Source organism: Sinocyclocheilus anshuiensis, unplaced genomic scaffold (assembly GCF_001515605.1).
Source record: "Sinocyclocheilus anshuiensis isolate Anshui unplaced genomic scaffold, SAMN03320099.WGS_v1.1 scaffold421, whole genome shotgun sequence".
Lineage (NCBI taxonomy): Eukaryota > Metazoa > Chordata > Actinopteri > Cypriniformes > Cyprinidae > Sinocyclocheilus > Sinocyclocheilus anshuiensis.
The window spans coordinates 363,715-382,515 of NW_015540859.1; the positions used below are offsets into that span (position 1 = coordinate 363,715).

The window sequence follows — 18,801 nt, forward strand, 5'->3', positions numbered from 1 at the left end:
TTTCAGTCCCATAATCCACATACTAGATTAAAGCTACAGACGTGAAACACACAGCATGTGAATTCAAGGCAGAGGTACAGGAACATATCTTAGGTCTAGGAGCTATTACATTACCATGTGTGCAAGGGTTCTAGAAAAATACCTTTGTAAGGACCAAACTAATACTTTTCTCCAGACTTTTCTAGCGAGGGGTTGGATGAAGAAAATCGATGGTTCTAAACGGACGGATCGCTGTGGGTTCGTCTTCAGCAGGCGTTACGCACGGGCATCTGGAGAAGGATGACTTGCCTGTTTTCGGTAGGGTGGCATTTGTTGATGTGCCTAGTGAGACCCGGCGAGCTGTAGAAAGTGGCGGGGCAGAACTTGCAGGGAAACGCCTGGGAGTCGTCGTGCAGGAGGCCGGTTGGGCAGCTTCTCTCCGCAAGCCGGACACGCGAGACAGTCCGCGGGGCTCAGATTGAGCGGAGCCGGGCTTTGGCTGTCCTCCGAGGGCACGATGTCGGGGCTCTCCGCGGTGCGCAAAGCCTCTCCGAGGAGCTGATTTTGGAGCGCCTGGTGTCCCAGGATGTGCTTCCTCAGGTAGGCTTGGCGCTTGAACCTCTTCCCGCAGTGCGGGCAGTCGTAGAGCCCGTCGTCGGAGCCGGACTCTGACAGACCCGGACTCGGGGAGTCTCTGTCGCCGGGGAACTCCTCGGGGAACGGTTTGGCGGGCTGGAGGGCTTGTTTGGGCGCGTTTGGCACGCGCGGTTTGTGCCAGCGCCGGTGAGAGGCCAGGTTCGCCGGACAGCTGAAGACCTTCTCGCACTCGGGACACCTGTACTCCACCCGCACTATCCGGGAGCACTTATGCTGTGCCAGAGAGAACGGGTCCGAGTATTCTTCTCTGCAAAGCTGGCAGATGAACTCCCCCAGGGGCCTGTTGGTGTTGCCCGAGGCCGCTCGGGGCTTCAGGTCCACGGGCCCCTCTTTGATTTTCAGGCCCAGCACCGGGGATGTGGTGACCTCGTCCTCGAAGTTGAGTTTGCGTATGGCTTTGGGCTTCTTGGCGCTTTTGCTGCTTTTACGCTCGGCGGCGTCCGAGGAAGGTCTTTTGGCGCCGGTTCGGATGACGGGCGCCGTTCCGCTCCGGTTGCTGTTGCTGGTGCCGATTTTCAAGTCCACCGGCGCGAACAGAAGGTGATGGTCCAGGCTGGTGAGAGAAGCGGGAGTCGGGAACGACTCGGCAGAGACGGGCGAGCCGAGGTTGAGACTCCTCCCGAAATATTTCCTGTCGTGCTCCTTGCTGATGGGCCGGGTGGGGCTGTACAGGGCTTGGTACACCGTCTCCGGATTGCCGAACTGCACCGGCTTGGCGCTGTGGACCGACACCGGCGTCTCTGCTCCGTCCGACGGGAAGGCTGAGGTGATGCTGTCCGGCTTGGGGGCGCTGGGCGCGGGTGGAGACCAGGCGATCTGACATTCTGGAGCGGATCCTCCATCCTCATCCGAGCGTATCCGGTACGAAACGAGCGCTGCTTTCTTGTTCCTTTTCACCAGGAATCCTTTGGGCATGATGAGGCGAGGATGACAAGGCACAACGAGACGAGATCCAGAGCCACAAACGCACCGTCCGCCTCCCTCCCTCTGAGAGATGCTTTTGCTCCTCGACGCATAGCTGCACTCTTTTTAAGCTGGAATGATGTTATTGTTCTCGCCCCTCGTCGCCGCGTCCTCGTCCAATCAGGAGCGAGCGAGGATCTCTGCGGAATTGCCCGTGGGAGGGCTGAGAGACTCGGACCAGGCGCTACAGAGCAGATGTACCTGGCCTTTATTGTAGTAATTCGCGCTGCTCTCCATTCACAGTCTGATGGAGATGTATGGAGAGCAGCGCGTGCCGCGGCTGTAGGGCGCAGAAGGAAATGTCACTCACTGGCCATCATCGTCGTCATCATCACAATTTGGAATTAGCGACAACAAAGAAAGTTATTTTCGGAATGCTTAGTTTAGAGCTGTGATGGGAATGTCTTCACATGTCTCTGTATTATATATTTAGAATGTTTTTCATATTTTCATTTTATTAAAAAAAAAAATATCGGGACAATATTGAGCATTAACTACTACAGACTGCAGATTTAAGTGTATGTTTCGACCTACATTGAATTAAAGTGTATAATTTGTCATTTTAATTTGGAATGATTTTAAGTACGTCAAATGCAGAAGTGAATACATTACAATTGCATTTATACAATCATTTATCATGAAAGCCAATAATTGCAGTAGGCCTACACGATGCAAGTTATTACACAAGCTAACGCTGAAGTGAATAAGAGGAGGACGATTTTATAGTAGTAATTTTGTAAAAATATGCAATATGCTAAAATTAATCTTCAAAAACAAAAACAATTTGGATGGGGAAATAGTTTTGTGTGATTGTGACGCCCATGTTTACAGTTAAAAGTTTCCGTTTCACGCGCATTTCGTGTAAATAGCGTGTACTAAAAAAAGGCAGCTCCACAAAGTAGTTAGCTACACATCGCATGTTATTAATTACTGCGTATGAAACACGAACATGCTAAATTTGTCTAAAGCGCTTCCTGTTTGCAAATCTGGACATTAAAGAGATTTGTAATGCCACGCGTCTGTCTGAGGGCAGTATAAATCAGCTGGCTAACGCATGCATTAGTCATCAGAAGAAGCCCTCATCTCTCAACACAATAGCCGCGTCTGGCCAGCCGTCACAGGCTTTTTTGCCTTTGAAAAGCAAATTGACCTCTACAGGGATACACGAGCAAACTGGCTAAAAGAGAGACGCGTGCTGGACGCAATCAAAGATGAGCACTGACCTCGAGGTCAAGCCAGGGGTCAGCCATCATTGCATTTCTTCAAACCACCATGACCGGTGACAACTTCAGACACTGAAGCGTTTGCCAGAATCTTTTATTTAACGCTTTCCATTGCAGCGCAAGCGACACACATTTACTGTAATTAAAATGAACTACAATAGCTTAGTTAAAAAAAAAAAAAACACTTACAACGTGTGTTTACAAGCAGCTCCACTTTTAAATAAAGTTCACTTCATTGATGCTCTTCTAACTACAACATGTGTTAGTTTACTTTTAAATAAAATCATCGGTGGTGTATTTTGAGGCATAAGCACAGAAAAAAAAGAGTCAAAGTTAGAAATGAAAAGCTGAATTCCAAATAATTTTAGTAGGCTACTCTTAGAATCACCTTCAGTAAATTATATTTCAACAAATGCAGATGGAAAGCCCTATAGCAGACTTTAACTCCAAAGGGTTATATCACAGCACCAAAGGATCTCATTTTTACTCCGTGAAACAGTTGCTTTAAATTCTCTTTTGCGCGCATAATTGGACAGACGTGTTGCACGGGTTTGCATTCATCTATTGTTCCCCTTATTAGCATAAAGCTGCTGTATGGCCGAGTCAAATAATTGCTCGAGCATTGAGATATGCGCCTGCCACCATTCTCCCCTGCAGTTTCACAAATATTACAACACTAGCGGAGTTCAACACGACACGCAAGACTCAAATGTTCCTAAATATATCTAATTATAGCATGCATAGTTGCGCTGCGCCTTCCGAACGTTCCCAACATCATCTAAAGTTCTGCTTAAATCATGCATCTGCACCCAAATGGATTTGCGCCCATCTAATATTTAAGTTCAGACTCTTCGCTCGTTTTCCTTTTATCGAAACATGTTTTGCTCTGTGTTAACATTCTGTGAAGTTTGTTTGTCTAGGTCTTACACAGCACAATGCACTTCGATGGCATTTTAATGAGATTGTGTGCGTGCGCACCGGCCGTATGTGCGCGTGTTTGCTGTGTGGCGCGTGCTTGTCGCGTCTCATTTGCATACAGCTGCTCGGCCGGCGCGCGCCCCTCCCCTACTGGCCACGAGCCCCCTCTCAATGCGATCACAGTAAAGACATATCAACATATTACTCGAAACTCATAACAAGACAAATGTGAGCATCGTAACGAACGCCATATGAGTTCACAAGCTCAGTGCTTTAATGCCAAAAGTAAAACGTAGACTAGAGCAGGCTTTATTACATCTGTGTGAGCAATAGGTTTGACTGTTGTTTGTGTTGTGGAGTTTGAAAATAACATAAATAGTTATTCAAAGAGTCATGCATTCCCTAAACAGAATTGCACACCCTAAACAGTTCATATAAATGATCAAATCTAAATGTTTAATGGCTCAGTATTTGGGTTTATATAGCAATGTGTGGTTAAGGGTCTTTTGCACTGCTCCTCTTACAGGCTGGCACATGCTATTACACCAACCACACAAAACACTACATGATTATTTTAGCTCTAAACCTTCCAATGTTATGAAGCACTCTCTGAATCAGAAAAGCGAAATGGTTCAAGCTTATGTGAAGACAGATATTCTGTCGCAAGGATAAGCAAAGCATGTTAATATTTCATGGTAAATGGAGCATACATGCATACAGTTCAGTTGGAGTCGGAATATGATACCCATATTACCAAACAGAACCATGAATGAAACGTTTTCTGAAGCAAAGCTAAAGCCATTTGAGTGCTGAAAACACTGGGACTCAATGGCTGCTGTCCATGGTTCTGAAAGCAGCCTTTTGCTTCACAAATCTCCTTCATGCTGCGAAATAAAGGTTCCAAAAGTTGTATTTTTTGAAACAATGCCATGGAAGAACCATTTTAATAATCTGAAGAAACTTCTACTGTAAAGAATCTTTTGTGCAAAGCATGGATGTTAAAAGTCCATCACAGAACCACTGATGCCAATAAAGAACCTGCAGCAACTCCATTTGCTTGACCGCATTGACACTAAATAAAGAAGATGCAAGAGCGTCAAACACTCGTTGGCATGCACATGCAACATGCAATTATGGCTGTGCAGACGCTCACACAGGAACACAAATAAACGAGGCCGTGTTAAGAATGCTGAATATCGCGTTTCCCAAACAAAGCATTTCCAACATTGACACACAGCTCGTTAGCTGCCGTCATTTGCATTCCCGTATAATTGTGCATCATCCTTGATTTGTATATGATCTTCCTTATTAGCCCATATAATGGGGTTAATAAGAGGCAGCTCATTGCACTTATCGTTTCTCTGCCGAGAGGAGGCAAGAACAGAGGCAGGACTTAATTAATTGTATCAGTCTTTTCATCTGCAGCAGTAGTGCTCCCACACGAACATTAATATGATTCTGCAAATGGAGGGAAGTGGTACAGCCTGGGCCAGAGACATAAAAGATTGGACTCAAATTAATTTAGGCCTAATTAGACTGTGGGCGTCAGGGAGTGGTTTGCATAATAAGACCCTGTAAATGAGCTCAGACGCTTAGCTTAAGGCAATGCCTTTACATCCGCCTTAAACTAGACATGACAAAGAGTTTGACCCGGGCTTAGTTAGTGCAGGACGATTGACACGGTAGGCCATGGTGTGGAGGATGACACTGTGGAGAATTGGTAAAAGAGACTGCAAGCCGTCTGTTGAGATTGTATTCTAGCTCATATCCATAGTAATAAAACTTATTAGTCATGCTGGAATCAAGACTGTTCTATTATAAAGTCAAGACGGTAATTCTTGAGCCTGATCTCATGAGATAATGGAACTGTAAATGTGTTTTACAAGGTGGTGAATTCATATGATGGGAATTTTTATTTAGACAAGTAAGCAGTAAATCTCCCTGCTTATTTAATTGCGTAACAAACAGCTACACTATGTACATTTTCTTTTGTATGAAACTTTCTATCTGTCTGTCTGTCTATCTGTCTAGTTCAGAATATTTGAATGTCTTCCATGTGACCACAGTATCATGACCCTTGAGGTCTGAACAGGGTGTGATCTGAGACAATCTGCGATATGCTAATTGTGTAGAAATAAATTCTCCCTCACATGATGGGCGCATTAATCACCAGCATTCTCCATGTGCTGCTCTCGATCCTCAGAGCTGATTTGTGCTGCCGTGCCTCCGTCAATCACATGATCAGCCGCGATGAGCCGGGTTGGAAGGGTCTAAGAGGACTGACTGATGGAGATTACAAGGAATGTGATTAGATAATCAAATCGAAAACCCACTGTCGTTTGGCTGATGTTGTTTGTTGCGGTTCATAATCTTTTTTGAATTATGTCATATTTTATCTTATTGTAAGTTTCAAAATCATTGCTTTATATTGAAGAATTGTGAATAAAGAATGATGGCAGAAGAAATTAGAAACTGAGACAAAATTTAGCTTTTTGCAAAACCTAAACGTGTGTAGTGACTGCCCATGCAAACGTAACCAGTCACCATGTGTTACGGGTGGTTGCTAGAGCGTTGCTGGATGATTGCTAGAGTGTGGTAGTTGGTTGCAGGATGGTGGATGGTGGCTGGTCAAAAAGTTAAAAGGTCAGAGGATCCCACCCCCAAGTGTCTGCCACAATAGGTCTAAAGTGTGCCAACTAACACTGCAAAAAAACAACCATTGCTTATAACCCTTCATAACTCATACCTTCAGAGGCCAAATAAACTTCAAAATGGCAAAATAAAAGCAAATTTTATTAAATAAAATGTTTTTGTACTAATATTTGTTTTTCAAAAAATTTTTACCAGCATAACTGGGCAGTTGCTTGTTTCCAAAAGAGTTACTATAGATGACAGCTTTCAAAAATCTTTACGGTTAAAAAAAAAAGCCAGCTGTGGTTACTAGAACCACAGTTGAGTAATTGAGTCCTCTGCACAATGTGACTTTGCTGCAGCCTGGAATTGAACTGCTGGGTCGCTGGTTTAAGTTTTGATATATTTACGGTAAAAAATTTACAAAATATCTTCATGGAACATGATCTTTACTTAATATCCTAATGATTTTTGGCATAAAAGAAAAATCGATCATTTTGACCCATACAATGTTTTTTTGGCTATTGCTACAAATATACCCCAGCGACTTAAGACTTGTGCTCCAGGGTCACATATAATGTTAAAATACCAGCTGAAGTGCTATGTTTTGTACCTTTGTAACCCAGTAGGCACCTTGATATCAATTTGACAAATATTAGTCAAGATTGATCAAGATGCTGTAATATCATTTTAAATTCAGTTTGAATGGCAACTTCTTCCAGTGGTAAAAATACGACGTTAATCCCACACTGAAATTGGTTTAATGTAGCCTATATGCATGCCAATATGATTGATGTTCAATTTACATCAAATCAACGTCATGTCAAGTTTTTAATGTCGGTTTGACTTGTATATTTTTACTTGTTTTAGACGTAAATTTCAGTGTCATTATTTCAACATCAATTGCCCATTGGTAACGCTCTCACAACTATCAAAAACAGATAAATTTAAGCTTGTCACAAGTAGCGTTTCCACAAGCTTAAGTAAATACTGATATACAAAAGGTCACAGAGTCACACAAATACAGGACATCATCCTGGTAACACACATGACACTAAAATAATTCAACAACAATCCATTTAATAATATAACATGAAACATAAAACCCTAATGTACATAACTGAACAGAAAAACTATGAAGAAACATAGTTATTTCTTAAAGGTTATTAAAGGTTACCCAGTTAATGTGATCAACTCAATGGCCAAATCTTTTCTCCTGATGCCGTGTCTTTTGCACATAATGGGGCAATGCAAAAGGAAGGCGTATTTCATAGTCTCTCCCTCAGAGAGATGGAGTGGATCTCAAATGTCATGTTGAAATGTCAATGGGGGAGTGTGGCTCTGGTATTTCACATGACAGGTGGCTCTAATCTGAGGCCGCATTCCTTCAGCATCGCCAGCAGAGGTGAAAGATGCTCTGTGACAGGATGAGAACGAGAGAAAAAGAGAGTGATGTCTTACAATCTTCTTCTTCTAAAGGTTCTTTACTGGCATTATAGTTTCATTCCATAAACGTTCCATTCAATTTATAGTAGAAAAAGGTTTTTTAAATTGGTCTTTACAATAAGAAAAAATGGTTCTTTTAAGAACTGTCCACTGAAAGGTTCTTTGGAGAACCAAAATTAGTTTTCATATGCACTGAAAAAAAAGGTGTAGGATTTACTAAAAAATTTCACTGAAATTGCTAGTAAATTTCACAAATAACAAAAGAAGAAATGGCATGCAACACATTGAAATAAACATGAAATTTTGAAGTAGAATAATCTCTGTTTTATGTACAACTTTAGAAAAAAAGAATATATATATACTTAATATATAAAATATAAACATAATATTCCAACACTTTATTGCTGCAGGCCTTTGTGTTCATAACATGAAATCCAGCAGAAAATTACCCAGATGTGATAAAAACAAGAGCAAGTGAAGATTTTTACTATGATCTCAGACATTTCTCATCAAATTACATCTGCATGTAAAAAAAAGTCTCATTGATACTTTTTCCTGAATTTTGGATGAATTTTCTGAGCTAAAGTTAATGTAACGTGGACGATAAATGTTCAAAGAGCAACCTCTGAGCAATAAAATGTTCCTCTGTGTGATAAAAGTGGTCAAAAAGTCTATAAAAGTGGCCATCATACATGCTAGAATGAGGCAGTCCATTACAGATGCCCCTTCGCGATCTTGGCTCCTAACGCTGAATATGATTGATTTGATTGCTTGATGACAGTCCCACGTTGAAGGCTCCAAACTTGACCCGAACCCCGCTCCATTGACTCCTGCCATTATTAGCTGGTGACGGATGCCCATGCTGACAGCCACTGTCATCCGTCTCTGTCCGAGGGGTTTTGGCGAGGGCGTCCTGCACCGATTCTTCGGCTGTCCCTGTGAGTAATGTGAGGAGACCCTTCTGTCTTGCAGCACATGGCCAGTATGAAAAGGCCATCGGTCAAAGGGCAGCTGGTAAGGCCAGAGGAGAAGGCGGTGGTTTTCTGTGTGCTGTGTTAGGATGAGAATCCTGATTAATATACTCAAAATGATTAATACTGAACTTGCATGAGAAATAAGCTGTTCTTGTGGTTTTGGTCTCGAGACGTCCTGTGTTCCTGTAGATGCCGAGGTCGTGGGTTTGATTTCCAGGGAACACATGCGGAGAGAATATTTACCTGTGAATGCACCAAGACATTTTAGATGAAAAATGTCTGTCAAATGCATACATGTAAAAGTGCGTCAAGCTGTCGAGCATAGCAAGTCACTGTCTCTGCACAAAGTGGAATTCATGGTTGTTGGTTCATTAAAGCCACAATTGCCCAAAACCTATTTCCTGGGCCAAAGTTGTCCCATGATGCTCCACAAAAAGGGTTTTTGACGTCAGTTTGATTTGCATATTTGACCATTACTTATCATTACTCATCAACATTACTTATTCTTCAGCCATTCTGCTTTAAATACAGTAAATATCAGCTGTATACAAAGTGACCAACATTTGGTTTTCAACCACTGAAAATAGGTAATATTCAACCATCTGAAAACGGAGCCTCATTGAGATCCCCATATCTCTGGAACTAATCAATGTAGGGCTTTGGCATGCAAACTTTGGAAAAAGACAATTTATGACACTCAGACAGGTATGCTGAATGCAGTTATTTTGACAGAAGTAAATGAGATACATCTCTAGTTTCAACATTATTTGTTTTTCAGACATTCCTCTTTAAAAGAAAAGAAGTATCATATTTTTGCAAACTGACCCACATTTGGTTTTTGACCACTGAAAATGTGTACATTTGAAAAATTTACTCCTGGAGCCATATTGAAATTCTAATATCTCTGGAACCGAACCATATAGGGCCTTACAAATGAAGATGCCAAAAGGAAAGTTTGTTAAGACCCAATATCTAAAAGGGCATTAAGATATCTTTAATACTTCTCGAGTTACAGGCATTCAAACTTTAGAGAAACAAACTTGAAAAGTGCTGTTTCCCCATTTTTGAATGGTCACCATTGGCACATAATGCAACACTGATTGCTAAAGTTAACAGATTTTACTAACAGACCTACCAATCTCTGCGTAAAAGTAACATAATGATGCTGCCATCTTTCTGAAGTCATTCTTACCCCCTGTAATTTGGCTCTGAATCTCAGGTGAAAATTGCCATTGCCAAATTGCCCTCTACAAAAAAAGCGGATTACTCAGTAAATATTCATCCATGACATTTGATATGTTGGCTTTCATCACTAGACTGTACATGTCTGTCTTTCTTCAGAAAAAAATATTAGCAAAATAAAAAATTTTGGTTGAGTTGACACGGAATGAGCCAAAAGAAGACATTGTGAAGAATCCAAACAGTTTTGGTTATCAGTGACTTCTATCAGCTTGCTAATTTATGATGTAAAGAAAACTGTTTCCAAGTCCAAACCTCTACTCGTTTCAAATGGGAATACTATCTCAGCAGCCGTTTATGAGCACTGTTTATGTATATATCACACATTTAAGCTAAGCTTTTAAAAACTCACAGTGTACCTGGTCTCATGGTGTCCAATATATTACATATATTCAAAAAAAAAATGAAATCACTGTCTGGCTGAGTGAGATTTCAGTACGGAGATAAAGTTTAGGATCAGGAAGTACTACAGCACTGTATGTTGTTTGCTTTTGGGATCTGAAGGAGTGTTTGGAACCAGAAACCTGGTGACGTGTGACATCAGAAGCAGACTGTATGAACCAAAAATAAATAAATACATAATTATCAAGATATTCCAAAGAAAAATCGAAGCGGTTAATCAAAGGCCCGATGTGGTGAGTATTGGCCTTCAGTTTTAATCACAGGAAACCGAGCAGTCTTTGTCGTTCGCTGCGATGGCTGTGAGCAGCGTAATGTACACAGTGACCTGATCCTGTGTTGACAGAGAGCCAGGTGCTCAAACACACGCAATCCACGACACGCGTCCTATAGAACACAAGACAGTAATTGTTCACACTGACATTTTTCAGAGCCGCGCTGATTACTGAAATGTCACAATAATATATATATTAAAAAAAAAAACATATTCTTCATAGAGAAAGATAATAGCGTTATTTATGAGCATCTTGAAAAATGTGATATGTCTGTTTGGGGAATATGGATCACTGTCATATACTGCTAATCTCAAACACCAAACACGAGACGTGTGCGTTTTATCCACCTTTTTTTAACATATGAGCGAGTGACATTTGCTTCTAGTTATTGTACCAGTCTGCTTTGCTGCTTGATATCACAAACATTTAACTATTATAATCATAAACTGGTTTGTAGAGCAAATAGTTGTCCCATTTACTGTACTTTTTCATTCTTCTAGTTAGTTACCTACGGCAGCTAATGAATTGGGAGTGCAGAAAATAGCTTACTTCCATATTGCAAAGTAAGGTGGAAAAACCCTCCCCATCAGCCATTTATGCTAATTTGGCACTTTGTCATAAAACAGGCTCTTATTCAAATAATCCAGTAATGATGCATCCCATCTAGCAGAAACGGCTTCACCTCCCTTTAAATGTGTTTTCAAATCGCTGCACATATCTGCTCTCATATCCTCCCTTCTGTATGCTAATATCCTCTCCACAATTGCACATGCCTAATAAAGCTTTACAAGCAAAAGTATCACGTCTGCCTCACGGCCATCGAAGCAGGGTATTCAATATTTTCACCTGCTCTGCACACACCGCTGACCGGTAAACATGCCTCTATCCACACTTGTTTGAGGGCCCATCTGGTGCCCTGCATTAAAAGCTCCTATTTAAACAATAGGTCCCAGGAACGGAAAAGGGCAGATTGCGCCAGAACCTCCAATAAAAACAAGCAGTGCATGACATTTACCTCCTCGCACTGGTTTAGATCACCGCGTGCCCACTGTCCCTGCTTACTGCCTATAAAAAAAAGCAATCTCAGGAGATACACCTCAGTCTGTCACTTTCTTATTAACATTACATTATTTAACAGTGGGAGAATATATAACACTTGCACAAAATGCATTTATTTACATATGGATTTACTATAAAATTGGCATGAACGGTACAACAAATGCCAGCCTGCTTTCAGATTCATGGAAAAATGCCAAAGGCATTGAAGAGATGGTGTTGGAAAAGAAAGTGCAGGCAGGTGACGTTGGTCTTTTGGGAATGGTGCCACCTAGTGGTGAAAAACATGTTAGGGAAGGATCTGATACCAATGAGGTGTATCATGCCTGGAGAGAACTAGCCTATAATACTGTAACATTCGCAGCAGTTTTTGTGAGCCACCTACCTGAGCTGTAGATCGCTCTGGAGCTGCAGTACGTCCAGACAACACTGTTTATCTGATGGAGCTACACACACAGTCCTAAGGGCCTTCACTGGTGACTATCTTGTCTGTGCGTGAACTGTGACATGTATGGTAGAAGACAAGGAAAAATGAATTTTATGTTTTAAGCCTCTTGTTGGGTTTAAAAAAATGACCCACACTGGTTTCCATGCAATTTGCAAAAACTAGACACTATTAGAAACACAAAAGATTCTTGTAAGAACTTCTATTGTAGGTTAGTTAGAGACTAAAAAAAAAATAATAATAATAATAAGTGAGAAATTTCCCATCTATTTCAAATTGTGTTATTTCTATTGTGCTATGGAAAAATGTGGGCCACATATTTTTTTAGAAAAATTAGCTGAACAGACACATTCTTTATCCTTCCCCATACTTTAACTTAACAACTACCTGACTCGCTATTAATAAGAAGTAAGTATAGGAGTTTGAGTCAAAAGTCATAGTTAATAGTTGTTTAACCATAAGAATTGGTTCTCAGACAAGAGTGTGACCTTTTTTTCCCCCGCATGACTGCTTGTAGTTACTATTAGCAAATAACTACAAGTATAAATCATATCTAACATCATTTGTTTCTTTGTATAAGTAGTATCTACTGCTATTCGTACTTCCTTTGCCTTTTTCTTATTTCTGGTTCTCAAAACCTAAACTGGGTTTCTCAGACTTCTTTAAAGTGTTTTAAAGGGTTAGTTCACCCAAAAATGAAAATTAGCCCACAAATTACTCACCCTCAAGTCATCCTAGGTGTATATGACTTTCTTCTTTCAGACAAATCCAGTTGGAGTTATATTAAAAATGGTCTTTGATCTTTCAAGCCGTTTAATGCTACTCAGCAGGTGTTGCATACATCAGTCCAAAAGAAGTTAGATAAAAAGCGCCCATCCATAAAAATGTGTCTCACACGGCTCCGGGGGGTGAACAAAGGCCTCCTGTAGCGAATCGATGCGTTTTTGTAAGAAAAATATCCATATTCAAAACGTAATACTCACTTCCATCAGCCCAGAGCTGCTTCCGTGTAGGACCGTTGGCGCAAGCTACATTAAAGTGATTATTACGCTTTGAATATGGATATTTTTCTTACAAAAACGCATCAATTCGCTACAGGAGGCCTTTGTTCACCCCCCGGAGCCGTGTGAGACACTTTTTTATGGATGGGCGCTTTTTATTTAACTTCTTTTGGACTGAAGCATGCAACACCCACTGAGTGGCATTAAACAGCTTGAAAGATCAAAGACAATTTTCAATATAACTCCGACTGGATTCGTCTGAAAGAAGAAAGTCATATACACCTAGGATGACTTGAGGGTGAGTAATTTGTGGGCTAATTTCATTTTTGGGTGAACTAACCCTTTAAGTGCGACAACATAATAATTGAGATCCAAAAACAGAAAAAAAAAGTAAAAGATAAGCAATCAGCCCATTTGTAGTGCTTGGATTCATATGGGCAGGAGGCAAACTGAGTTCAAATCTGTTGGTTGGTAAAGGAACATAGTGGAAATCTACAGGATAGTTCAACAGGGGTTTCAGGGTGAAGTTTATGCTCTCTGACTGCAGCTATGAGCCGTCTACAGATGCCTACGCAAATGAAGCTAATTAGCAACATGATGACATTAGTGTCTCTATGGGAATGGGAAGTGAATGCAGACACTGGTTTTGTTTGCCACAAAAGAACATATCCTGGCCATATTTCTGCCCCAAATCCCTGTTCTTCTTCTGAGCAGTGGAGACTCCTGCGCTTCTAATTAAATGGTAAAAATGATTTTTCACATTGTAAAAAAACTACTACAAAGCTTTGTGTTATGTTTAATTCTGTTTTGGGATCATTGTGTTCTGATTTCCTTTTTTGCCTGTTTGCCCGCCTGCGTTTCTCATTCGTTTCCATAGTTACTCATTAGTTCCTCACCTATTTTTAGTTCTGTTGATTAGCCCTGCACATATTTAAGTCCTTAGTTTCCCTCAGGTCTTTGTTTGGTCTTGTCAGTGTTATATGTGATTTTGCTTTATTTTATGCCTGTGATCTCCTGAGTTTCCTTTGTGGATTAATAAGGAAGTGTTCCTGTTTGATATTCTCCATCGCCATGTGGTTATTGCAACCATTGTTGACAGAAGATCGAACCCAACAAGAAAGAATGGAGTTACCAGCAGTTCGCCTCCTCTGTTTGGAGCAAAGATAACAAACCCAATGACCACCCTACGTACTTTTTAAACCTGCCTTGCCTTACCCACTTCCCTGATTGCTCGCTTTGCGTCTTTTATTACACCAGCCTCACTGAGCAATCTAAGGCACGCCTGCCTGGTGACCCCTGTTGGAAAAAACCAGCATATGCTGGTAAGGTATGTTTTGAAGCATGGCAGCTGGTTTGAGCTGGTTTAAGCTGGTACTTAGTTGGTAATGAGCTGGTTTAAGCTGTTCCTGAGCTAGTTTAAGCTGGTCCTTAGTTGGTCATGAGCTGGTATAAGCTGGTCATGTACTGGTCCTAAGCAACTAGCTCCTGCTCAGGACCAGCTCATAACCAGCTTATAACCAGCTCAGGACCAGTTTAAACCAGATCATGACCAACTAAGGACCAGCTTAAACCAGCTAATTTTTTTTTTTTCAAAACAGAGATGGTCATTGGGTAGGGGGGTTGGCGCGTTTGTGGAGTGGGTTCTGGTGAACAACGGACTGGAGTTGACTGTCTGTCCCTCTGAGGAGGACATCGCCAACTCCAATCTGTATCTAGAGCCTAGCCAGCCACCTCCTACACCCTGCACAGAGCCATTGCCAGAGCCCACCATGGACACGGAGCCTGAGTACCAGCACCAGTGCCTGAGCCCATCATCGCCCCAGAGCCAGTCCCTGACTGAAAGTCTGACCAGGTGCTTGAGTCGGCAGCATTGTATGGGTGGGTGTGCTAGTGGAGTTCAAGTGGATGCCCACACTCCCGCCACTAAAGATGAGGATTCAGAAGAGGATAATACCTGTGATCTCTGGTTCTACCCAGCTCAGAATCTCCTGTGTATCCACTGGTTTCTTCATTGACCAGTCTAAAGTCTCCTTTGGCAACATTACTCCCACTCAGTCTCCCACACCCTCCTCCTCCTCAGCCAGCACCAGCCAGTCCTTCGGCCCCATCTCCACTGGCTCCTGTCAGCCCCACTGCTCCACCCTCAGTGGTACGGATCCTTCTCGGATCTCTTGGTCTCCAGCTCCGACTTGGTGAGATGATCCACTAACTCCAGCTCTGGCCAAAGAGCCCTGTACTTCACCTCAGCCCTCGACCCATCAGCTTTCTTGTCCCTTCAACTCTTTGCCACTGGATTCCAGGCCTCCAGCTATGTCTCGAGCCTCCATCTCTTTGGCTCCACCTGCTTCATCAGCTGCATCATTAAGGGCGCGTGTCCACCAAAGCATTTTTTCCAGAGGCTAGTATAATTTTTCAATTTTTTCAATTTTTTCAATGGGAGCACCGTATACGCCTTGCGCTGAGCATCTTTTTCACGCTGAGCACTTGGTCGTTTTTTTTTTCTTGGTGCCGAGAGTTGAAGAATGGTAAACTTTGAGTAAAACACAGCGCTCATGACTGTCACTTTTTAGTCAACTAACCAATCACAGTGGAGAATGGGGGGGACAAAATCCACACTGACCAATTATATATTATTATATATATTTTTTGTAAAAAGTGCTTGATCTGTGCACATTTCAGATATTTTCACTGGAGAAATTAATATGATGGATAGAGGACTAGAATATTTAGCCGGAGACAACAGTTTGAAGTTAAAAATGTCTTGATGGAATTGTTTCTTACAAACATGCAGCTTTTCACTTAATAAGACATTAACTGATGGACTGGAGTCGTGTGGATTACCTGTGGATTACTGTGAAGGTTTTATCAGATGTCTGGTCTCTCATTCTGACGGCACCCATTCACTGCAGAGGATCCATTTGTGGGGAAGTGGTGTAATGCTACATTTCTTCAAATTTGTTCCCATGAAAAATCTAACTCCTCTACATCTTGGATGGTCTGAGGGTGAGTACATTTTCAGCAAATTTTCATTTTTTTGGGTGAACTATGAGTTTAAATCCAGTTGAATTAAAAAAATTGAGCCTTATTCTGTTAGTGCGCATGCTGACATATCCACCTATGAGCTCTCACTCTCTACCTCTCCCACTCAGTGTCTCGCTGTAATTCTATTCCAGCCACATAATCACTTTATCTGCTTCAAATATGCTCAAGATAATTAACAAAGGGAGGAAGTCTCTCAACACTGCCGTGTGGTTACAGTGTATTTCATCACAGCAGCATGAGGAGATGAGAGTCTTTCATTCCGAGCACTTGGAGTCCTGCTGATCGGTAGGTAGTGATCAGTGAGGTCGGACACAGAGAGGGTAATATTTAATCAGTACTCAGCAGCTCAGACTCAACTGTACAGTAGCACACAGTAAACATGAATGAGATATTGATATGGTGCTGGTGTCCTCCGTGAAGAGGAGGAGAATTAGCAAGCACTCTAGAAGGACTCTCATCTGAGGATTACATCATCCCTGGAGATGTCTTCATCCACATCTGCCACACTTCACACATCTCTGAATCCCACTCTCTCAGACTAATTGAGCTCTGCTGGAAACGCCTGGATTTTATGGGAACGGCAAGACCAGATTAATGTTGCTAAATCAATACTAGATGATTAAATAATGATACTGAATCAAAACATAGTGTCATTTACGCTTAACCCAGCTCGACCAAAATGCATCAGATAATTTGGGCAGGTTGATGGCTTTGTGTTGTGGTGAATTAAATAAAAATTGAAAAATAATACATATTCACTACAAAAGTTGGTCACTTTTGAAAAGGTACACTGCAAAAAAAAAACAACAACTTAGTATTCTCATCTCCCGGTACAAATATCTTAAATCAAAATATCTTAAATATCTTTTGATTCTTAAATCAAGATTTATGACTTAAGATACCAAGTCTTGTTTTCTAAAAAAAAATGTATCAATATTGTGAGTATCACAAGTCAAGTATCTGCCAACAGGATAAGAAACTTAAATTTGAATTAATTTTATATTCCCTACCCCATTTGTTTTTTTTTTCTTTCTTTCTTTCTTTCTTTCTTTCTTTCTTTCTTTCTTTCTTTCTTTCTTTCTTTCTTTCTTTTTGTCTTGTTTTAAGAGTAAACTCGATTTTGATTTTTATTTGTATTTATTTTTAAATTTTTTTTAGAAAACAATACTTAATATATCAAGTCACTTTTCAAGTAAATGCATATTGATTTGAGGAATATTTTGATATTTGTACTGGAAACCAAGACTTTTTTTCTGAGAGTGTAGCTTATTTCTAATCATGAGAGGACCAAATAAGACCCTAATAAGACAGTGGATCTTGTATGATAGGAAACCTAGATGTTAAAAACCTTTTTATAGTGCTGTACAACAGCCAAATTTCAAGTGTCAAAGCAAAGGGTCACAAATCTGGCTTTTGCTTTTTCATTATTGGGTATGGAGCAATGTATTTTAAAATATTTTTGAAAGCATTTTAGCATAGCACTGCAACATTAAATGTGAAAAAAAATGAAGGGGTCTGAATACTTTCTGAATTTACTGTATGCATATTTACACTGTACTGTATATTAATTTGGTTATGACAGGAAGTCATCTGGCTTACAGGAAAAGCCCCTGGGTTCTTTGCCCTGTCCATCTTTAGTCTCACGAAATTAGACCTGATTGATTTGAGCGTTAGTCTCAAACAAAACATTGATTTTACTAGATCGAGAAAGTGTTTTCCAGTTTGGTTGGTGATCCTATGTTTGGCAGCAAGTATCATTGTAACTGTCACTTTTGCTGTCACTACCTAGTTATTGTGCATTTGATGTCACAAACCTGGCAAGTCCGTCTTTTTTTTTTTTTTTTTTGGCTTCTCCAAAGTTTATGATAAAAACATTTACAAATCTGTGATGAGGGAGTCCTCTATTGGTGACTGGGATGTATTGCACAATTTACATTAGCAGATAGGGACTACTCACTTTTTTTTAGTTGCTTTACAAAGTGAGAGAACAATCATTTAATTGGTGTGAGCATTCTGTATCTTTCTTTCTTTATTTCTTTTTTAAATAACCAGTTTTTACCAGCCTCATCAGTATCTTTTTTAATTATTCTGAATATCAGAATTATAATTAATGTCACACTAAATGCACATTTACTTCTGTCACATATTTTCTCCTATTACTATTATTATTGTTTTTTTGTTTTTTAACATCAAAATCTTTCCACATACGCCTGTTTGGGAATCACCAATCTCCAAGTACTAATAGATTATAATACAGGTGCATCTCAATAAATTAGAATGTAGTGGAAAAGTTCATTTATTTCAGTAATTCAACTCAAATTGTGAAACTCGTGTATTAAATAAATTCAATGCACACAGACTGAAGTAGTTTAGGTCTTTGGTTCTTTTACTTCTGATGATTTTGGCTCACATTAACAAAAACCCACCAATTCACTATCTCAACAAATTAGAATACTTCATAAGACCAATAAAAAAAAACATTTTTAGTGAATTGTTGGCCTTCTGGAAAGTATGTTCATTTACTGTACATGTACTCAATACTTGGTAGGGGCT

The 18,801-nt window shown here is 40.7% G+C and overlaps 1 pseudogene; it reads right to left on the bottom strand.

The window, feature by feature from the left end:
• LOC107687953 (insulinoma-associated protein 1b-like) lies at window positions 1-1,624 on the bottom strand (annotated as a pseudogene).
• Window positions 1,625-18,801: the final 17,177 nt, after the last annotated feature.